The 8,037-nt window shown below is 44.5% G+C and overlaps 1 long non-coding RNA gene across 1 annotated transcript; it reads left to right on the plus strand.

The window, feature by feature from the left end:
• Positions 1–2,169: 2,169 nt before the first annotated feature.
• On the plus strand, positions 2,170–6,757 carry LOC134474670 (uncharacterized). Its single transcript, XR_010045542.1, has 3 exons — positions 2,170–2,272; positions 2,820–2,935; positions 6,531–6,757. It is a non-coding gene; the product is annotated as an uncharacterized LOC134474670 (long non-coding RNA).
• The last annotated feature ends 1,280 nt before the right edge of the window (positions 6,758–8,037 follow it).

Here is an 8,037-nt window from a genome sequence, read left to right on the forward strand (position 1 = left end):
CGATTAGAAGATGAAAACTCTACTACAAAGACACAGAATCACCTTAAATTTGTCAAAGGGGCTAAAAATGTTCACTGGAAAAGGATAGCCTCTTTAAAAAATGGTGTTAGAAAAATTGACATTACATGCTAAAGACTGAAACTAGACCCATACCTATCACCATACAGTAAACTAAAGTCAAAGTGGTTCAAGGATCTTAATATTGAAAAAGAAACAAAACTCTACTGGAAGACATGGTAGATAGAAATCTTGGAGACATAGGAGTAGGCAGAGAATTCATTAATAAAACACAACCACATGGAAAATACTTCAAAGAATCAACAACTGGGATCTCATATTACTAAAATTTTTTGTACGTAAACAGAAATCAAATAAAGTGAAAAATCCCCACAGAGTCAGAAACAATCTGGAAAGATGACAAAGGACTTGTATGCAGAACATATAAAGAATTGAAAAATGTCAAGCCCCCAAATTCAAAGACCATTTCCAAAAATGGGCATCAGAGGTAAGTACACAGTTCTCAGATGAAGATATACAAATGGCAAATAAATGCATAAAGAAATGTTCACCATCATTGGTGATTTGATAAATGCAAATTAAGACAGCACTGTGATTTTATCTTATTCTGGAAAGAATGACTGACATCAAGAAATCAACTGAAACAAATTTTGGCAGCATGAAGGGGAAAAGGAACACTTGTCCACTGTTGGTGGGAATGCAGACTGATAAAAGCACTGTGCAAATTAGTGTGGAAATTCCTCAAAAAACTAAGATTGGATGTTCCATTCAATCCAGCTATTCCCCTTCTGGGTATTTTCCCAGAAATTTGAAAAAAAATATTTCACAGTGATATGTGTGCAATGATATGTGCAACAGAGTTGTGATAGCTAAATCTTGGAAACAACAAAATGCCATCAACTACAAGTGGATGAAAAAATTGTATTTTTTCACAATGGAATACTACTCAGCTATAGAACAGGATGATTTGAGGCCTTTATAAGTAAATGAAAGTAACTTGAGAATATCCTCTCTCATTGTCTCTCTAGTGTAAAAAATAATAAAAAAAAACTGACAAAGAATTGGGATCCAAAAAAGTACAGTGTATATTGTAAAAGCAAAAGCAAAGAAACGGGCTCTAAATGATATAATGATATGTATAGTATGAAAGATAGATGACAATATTACTAAATTTCTGTTAGATCACTGAAAGGAAGGGTTTGCCCATCAATGTTTCAGTATTTAGTGACTTTTTATGCTTTGTTTTTGTATATTTAACAACTGTTTTTAAGATGAGAATATATAATGTATCAACTAATAATTTTAGGTATTAATTTTTTGAATTCTATATTCTATACTTTTTTGCTTTTTTGTATTTTGTTTCTTTTAATTTTATTTTCTATCTTTAAATTTAAAAAATTTAAAAGAAATGGACATAGAGTTTTGTGTCCTTGATGCCTTGCAGCAGGACCTGCTCATGCAGTGGTGGGAATCCTTGGGATCCACCTGGCTCTGGGTGGCCATAAGCTGCACTGTGGCATGATTAGTGGTACTTTACTTTACATTTATTGTTGTCATGGTCTTTGTGTGCATGAGTCCACCCTATAGGTCACTTACAATAAACACATTTTCCCTGATCTTTGAGGTGATGGAATGTGAGAAACCACTGCACACTGCTTCAACACCAAAAGGTATGAGGACCTATGGGATCTGACCCAACCGATTAGCATGTGCACACCATGGACATAGTTATATAAGCATGAGTGAACATAGACAGCCATGGATGTGCTCAGGCTTGTGACACTATGCAAGAATGTAATGCTTGATGACGGCTGACATATACAGGCTGGATAATAAAGATGCTTGCTTACTGCTGTTGCTAATGTTGGCTCCATGTGGTTTCTTCTCTCTGGGGATCTTACCCACTAAAATAACCAATTCACCTCCCAAACTCTGAGAAAATTTCATGCCGCAGACACAGGGCGCTTTAATGCCCCACAAAACTAAAGTCTCTGTGCCTTGTTCCAAGTGATGCATCATATCCTAAAGCCAAAATCTCTGTTGGGGTACAGCTTTAGAAAGGACAACAAGTTATATACCTGTGCCATGGTGATAACTTCCTAAGCCCTGTGATGGACATTTTCCCCACTTCCATTCCTCTTCTGTACCCCACAGGGCATGAAAGGTCTCAAATGTTCTGACGTGGACCTGGAACGCAGCTCCCCAAGCAGCAGACATGTAGTTCTTGAACAGACTGCCTGGACCATGGTCTGAGGTGAGTCAGTCCCAGGCTGGAGGCTGAGGACAATAGTTTCTGTTGGCCCCACTCTCACAGAGTGGAGCTACTTACCAGCATATCTTAGCCTCCCTTGATCCCTGAACCCATGCGGACTCACTTTTCCTATGTGTCATGATGTGTTAAAACCAGGCACAGCACTAATGCTGGCAGGGAGATCCCTTCCCCAGCACAAACCCTGCTGAACATGACTCCCACCAAGTACTCTTCAAGCCATCTGTTCTTAACATGTGGCATCATGTTGTAGCTGAGTGCCATGAGGGAGAGCACAAAACAAGGGCAGGAGCAGGTGCTATGGTGCCCATAGATTTGGGCCGCCCTTCTCTGATGTGTGTGGACCCCAGGGTGGCACTCTTGAATGAGCTATGGAGATCCATGCCTGAGGGTGTTGGGTCAGGGAGGCATTTGGACCCTGGCTGTGTCAAGTAGCCATGTTGAGCAACACAGAGTGTGTACCACTACCACATGCCCAGGACATCCTCTCACACTGTCTTTGTCATTCCGCTACCAACCTTTGTCTACACAGGGCCCCCACTGCCCACTCCAATCTTCCCTGGACCTTTGAATGGAATCACAGGAGGAGGCAGTGTATGTGTAGCTGCCCAAAGTCAAGTGTCACTGTTGTCTGCTGTCACCCAAAAGGTATGGTGGATGGAGGCTTGGGATTTAGCTCAGCAGCATAAGCACCTGCCTTGCAAGTGTGTGGTCCTGAGTTCGATACTTGGTACCGATAAACAATTGAAAAAAAAAGGTATGGTAGGTAACAAAATCAGGTGTCCCTCAATGAGTAACTCAGGGCCTTTTTCTACTGTTATTCCATCTTCCATTCCCTCATTCCTCAGGCACCCCTCCCTCCTCCTGCTATATTCCATTCTCCTCCTAAAAGTATAAAGCTGGCTGGCCTAGGGGCTGTTTTGTGCCCCTCCCATCCCATTCTGTCTGAGAGAGAATCCTGTTCCCAAAAGTATGGCTGATTGGTTATCACATAGAGCAAGCTGGGTCCAGCCTGTGTTGCACTTGTTCCAGGGCTTATGACTGAAGAGCCCCTAATTTTAGCTCCCAGCTCTAGAAGTTCTCCTCAGAACATGGTGCTCAGAATTGAGGTCTCAAGGTCAGTCTGGAAATCCCTATCTGTGGAGCATCTAAGGAGCTGACTTAATCTGTGGGTTACCATGTGATGCATGAATATCTGGATATGTGGGGAGACAAATGCAGATGCTTCTGTCTGGCACAATCCAAGTAGAAACAGTAACTTTGAAATGGCTCCTGCGGGATGGGCAGAATTGGATCTGGCTAGGGAACAAAGGCTATGTGCACCACACATAGAAGCAGGGCCCTGAGATCTGGACCACACATTGGAAGGAAGGGAAATAAGGGTGCCCCAGCTCAACAGTGTCTGGGGATAAATTCTTCCCAACTGTTACCATCCATCTCTGTTCTGTCCCAAACCAAATGAATGTGTTATAAAGGCATAATAGTGTCATCACCCTGCTATTTGTATGTCTCTGGGTCCTTCAAGAGTAGAGAGTACCTGGAAAGGAGATGGACCAAGGCTCACCTGTGCATAACATGCCTCTGTATCAGTGACTGACCCTCAGGTAAGATGGTTATGGCCACTGTCATCTCTTTTTCTGTTTGGCCATCTAGTTGCCAGGCACCACTGTGTTCCCACTTTCCTGCCTATTGGCTCCAGAAGCAAACACCTAGATTTCTGGTCTTGGTGTGGGTGAGGATTTAGCCTAGTGTGGTGGGGTAGGGCAGGAATCTGTGTGATCAGCAATGGGGCAGCTGAGTTTTGAGTGGCCATGGAGGGGGGCAAGAACCTAATATATTTCCTCCCCCACCACATTGATATGGGGCCTTTGTGTATAAAGCAGGGTTCATTCCAGTTAGCTGTCACTTTTTACTACATCTTTCTATCTCAAGACCATTTACTGGAAAGCTGTGTGTATGTGACATAGTATGTCACATATAAAACTATGCTGATAAAACTATGTTGAAGGCCCTGCTGAGCATCTCCACCCAGACTGCTGGGCAGCAGCTCAGCCTTCGAAATGTAGTGAGAGAGGCAAGGGAGGAAGGTGGAGGAAGACAAGAGTCTTTCTCCAAGACAGCAGTTGCAGAGGTGCCAGGGCACCTCCAGCTGTCCCTGTTACACCCACTTCTGAGCCTGTATCCTGAGGCCAGAGAGGAGACAGCAGTTTTGATCACTTTGATAGAAATCAGGGGTCTAAGCAGAGTTACAAATACAGGACTTGGGAGCCAGACTGAGTGTTCCTGCAGAAGATTTGCCTGTGTTTGGTTTTCACCTTCTTTCCATGACTTAGTCATCACCAGCTATTGGCAGTGTGAGTTTTATTGTCTCACCAAGTGTGATCTGCATCTGGAGAGCTCTGGTACCCAGCACACAGTGAGTCCTCTATGTGTCTCTGTTAGGTTGTGCATAGAGAAAAGTATAAAAGTGCGTGTTCCTATGATAGGAGGATTAGCCACAAAAATTCCATTAGCAAGGACGTAGACTGAGGACAGCTGATGCTTTGTTCTACAGATTTGCATTTGCACAAAGGAAACATTGCTGGCCAAGGAGAGCATGTATTTCCTGTGTGAGATTTTTCATTAGTAGCTCTTTTTTTCCCCACATGTCAGAAGTGTATTTTCTTGCTTTGTGTTTTGTTTACAGATAACTGTATATTTTTTCTTACTATATATTTACAGTGTATACTGATTATGTTGGTGTTAGGACCAGGGCACATGTGGTGCACAGAGTGCATATTGGGCCCTATATTTTGCACAGTGGTGCAATCCAACCACTAGTGACTGCTCTCAAAGTTTTGTGCATTGAGCACACAGCTCAGGGCCACGATATTGCCAGCATAAGGTGCTGCTTTGTCTTGATTGTCCTTTCTTTATGACAAATACAGTGGATAATGATGCAATAATTGGGAGCTTAGTCCAACCCTAACCCTAAGTCTAACCTACCCCTAAACCTAACTCTAACCCAAGGTAGTCACTACCAACATTCCTGGCCAAAGAAAACTTTATGGCATTGATGTAGGAAATGCAATATAGGTTAAGTATGAGGACATACAATCAGTGGTGGCTGGGATGGGGCAAGAGGGGAAAGAAAACACCATTGTGTAAACATTTGAAGAATATGTTCTGGAAGTGGGCTTGGGGAAATTTGCTCAATATTGAGAATGCAATGAATGTCAGCAAGCTGATTATTTTAAACAACCCTAAAATCTTAAATTTTACCTATATTTGTTCTATCACTAATGTATCTCTGGTAAATAAGTGTAGCTGTGAAAACAATAGTAAGTAAATCTGGAAGAGAGGGGAATGGCAGGTGTGGGTCAAGAGCTGCCCAAAGTTAGAGCTCCAGAGATGACTCCTAGTGGAGCCACCAGGAGGCTCAGAACTTCAGCTGCTGGACAAAGGAGTCCAGGTACTGGCTCTTGCTCTGGGATCACAGCTGGTAAGGGAGTTGCAGGTAGAGCTGGCACAAGGTCTGCAGGTGCAACTTCTGCATGGGCTGAGCCTGGCCCTGTAGTTGCAGGAAATGAAAAGATTGCCAACTTTCCATGGACCTCCTGGGCAAAACCTTCCCAGGAGGTCATGGACCTCCTGACCAGTTGATACAATGTCCAGCCCCATCCTCACTCACCCATAATTGGGCAGTGAGGGCCCAAGGGGCCCTTAGTGGCTGAAAGAAGTCTCAGTGGGAGGGAGACCTTGCTTAGTTTTATCATGCATCTACATTCTTCAGGGAATCCTGACACAGTATCTCCCTGCCCCTCCCCAGTGAAAGTCACTTGGAGAATTTAGAGACTGCAATCTGCCCTGTCTTTGCACTCAAAGGCTCAGGGCTGCCACTCCATGAATATTGAGAAGTGAGGGATCAATCAGTGTCTGTCCTGCGTCTCTGCAGTCTCTAGCTCAGTCAGTGATGCAGTGCCCAATTCTCTTTGCCGCTGTATAACTCCTTGTGCATGGTTTGTACCCACAACTAGGGAGGCCTGGAGACTGGAACAATGGCTTTGAGGTGAGCAATATCTGTTCTGCTGCCAAGGGTTACTCTGTGGCCTCCCACAAACATCGAAACTCAAAAGGGCGGTGGTTCCCCTGGCTCTGCTTACAGAATCTTGGTTAATACCCAGAAACGTGCTTGCACACAGTGTGTCTTCATATACGATTGTGGGTTGGTAACACTGATCTGCTCTTCCTATCTGTCTGACAGCCATGGACAATTTGCCATTCTCAAGATTTCCTGTCACGGAGTGACTCTCCAATCTCCTTTCTGATGAACAGAACTGCATCCACCAAGTGTTGGTCACTGGGTGGGATGGAAGATCATCCATCAGAATTATCACAGCCTCTACAGCAGGTCTTCATGGGGCCAAGGCCACAGCTAACTGCTTGGCATGGAGCCCCCATTGCATCCTCAGTGACCCTAAGCTCTCAATCCACTCATTCCCGAGCGGTTTGGCACTGTAAACTAGGGTTGAGTGAGGCCCTTGCATAGGGCCAGGACCTGAATCCACAGGTGACCAATTCCCACTGGGCTGCTTAGGTAAGAACTCAGCTTCTCACCTTTGGTGCCTATAGGGTAGAGAGTTTAGCCCTGGAGAAGTCCAAGGAGGAGAGGCTGTGCCTGGGGTATCTATCCAGAAGGCCAGCTCCTTAGGCTTCTTCAGGCTGTGAGGCCCATCTGCCTGCACCGTGCTTCCTGTACAGACCTCTACCAGTCTCTCTGCTGCCTGACTTCTGAGACTGTGGGTAGACATGGAATTGGTGTCCTGCACATGGCTTCTCAGGAGGTTTTGGGACTGAAGAAAAGCCCACACTCCAATTAGTCTGCAGAGGCTAGTGGTAATGGGCTCAAAGGAGGGCCCCTGCAGAAAAGGGATTCTCTTATTAAAACTTACATTTCACAAGGGAAACTTAGAAATACTAGCATGCTCAAATCACCTCAATAGAGAGGTTGAATAGAAGTCTATGTATGAACAAAACCTATGAGTCCTAAGACAGCCCACCCATTTTAGAGATGAGAAAAGGAGGCTCATTCTGGATGTCCAGGTGCATTAATGAGGCACCTCAGAATGTTCCCAAGATTCTGATGAAAAGTCCCCAGGAAGGAATTAAGTTCCTCTTCTATAGCCATGGAAGGCTGAGCCACTGTGCTCACCGCTCTCTTCTTGTGCAGTGAATGGAAAAATCCCATGAGACAAGTGCCAGAGAATTGGACAGAGCAGACTGACATTTGAGGTGAGCACACATCTGGTGAGGTGATGCTGTGTAAGAGCTGGGCACAGTGGAGTAAGACACCTTGATAATGGTCCTTGGACACCAGGCCCAGTACAGAAAATGAGGTACAATGGCAGAATTCATTCATGACAAGAAATGAAATGATTTTGTGTCTGTTTCCTTTCTCCTCTTCCATCAATATGCATACAGTGACCTTGCCTGTGACAAGGTAGAGTCTTAGTAGAGAGGATATGGTAGTTGAGCACTTGTAGTCCAGATTCCTTTGGAGCAAGACCATGGGCCCAGTGTTTGACAAGTCCTGGATAGAGGCATTGGAAGGGTTAATCAGACCCAAAGTTCCTCTTAGTCGTGTGTGGGCCTCCATACATTCCCTTCTGCTCACATACTCTGCACTGGAGCCAATACCTCCTGTTATTGTTGGTCCCATCTCTGGAGCAGGGATGTGGCACACAGAGCCCAGGGTCCACCTTCATGTCAAT

The sequence above is a fragment of the Cavia porcellus genome, unplaced genomic scaffold (assembly GCF_034190915.1).
Source record: "Cavia porcellus strain 051 isolate PalLab524CR breed Dunkin Hartley unplaced genomic scaffold, mCavPor4.1 scaffold_34, whole genome shotgun sequence".
In the NCBI taxonomy this organism is placed as follows: domain Eukaryota; kingdom Metazoa; phylum Chordata; class Mammalia; order Rodentia; family Caviidae; genus Cavia; species Cavia porcellus.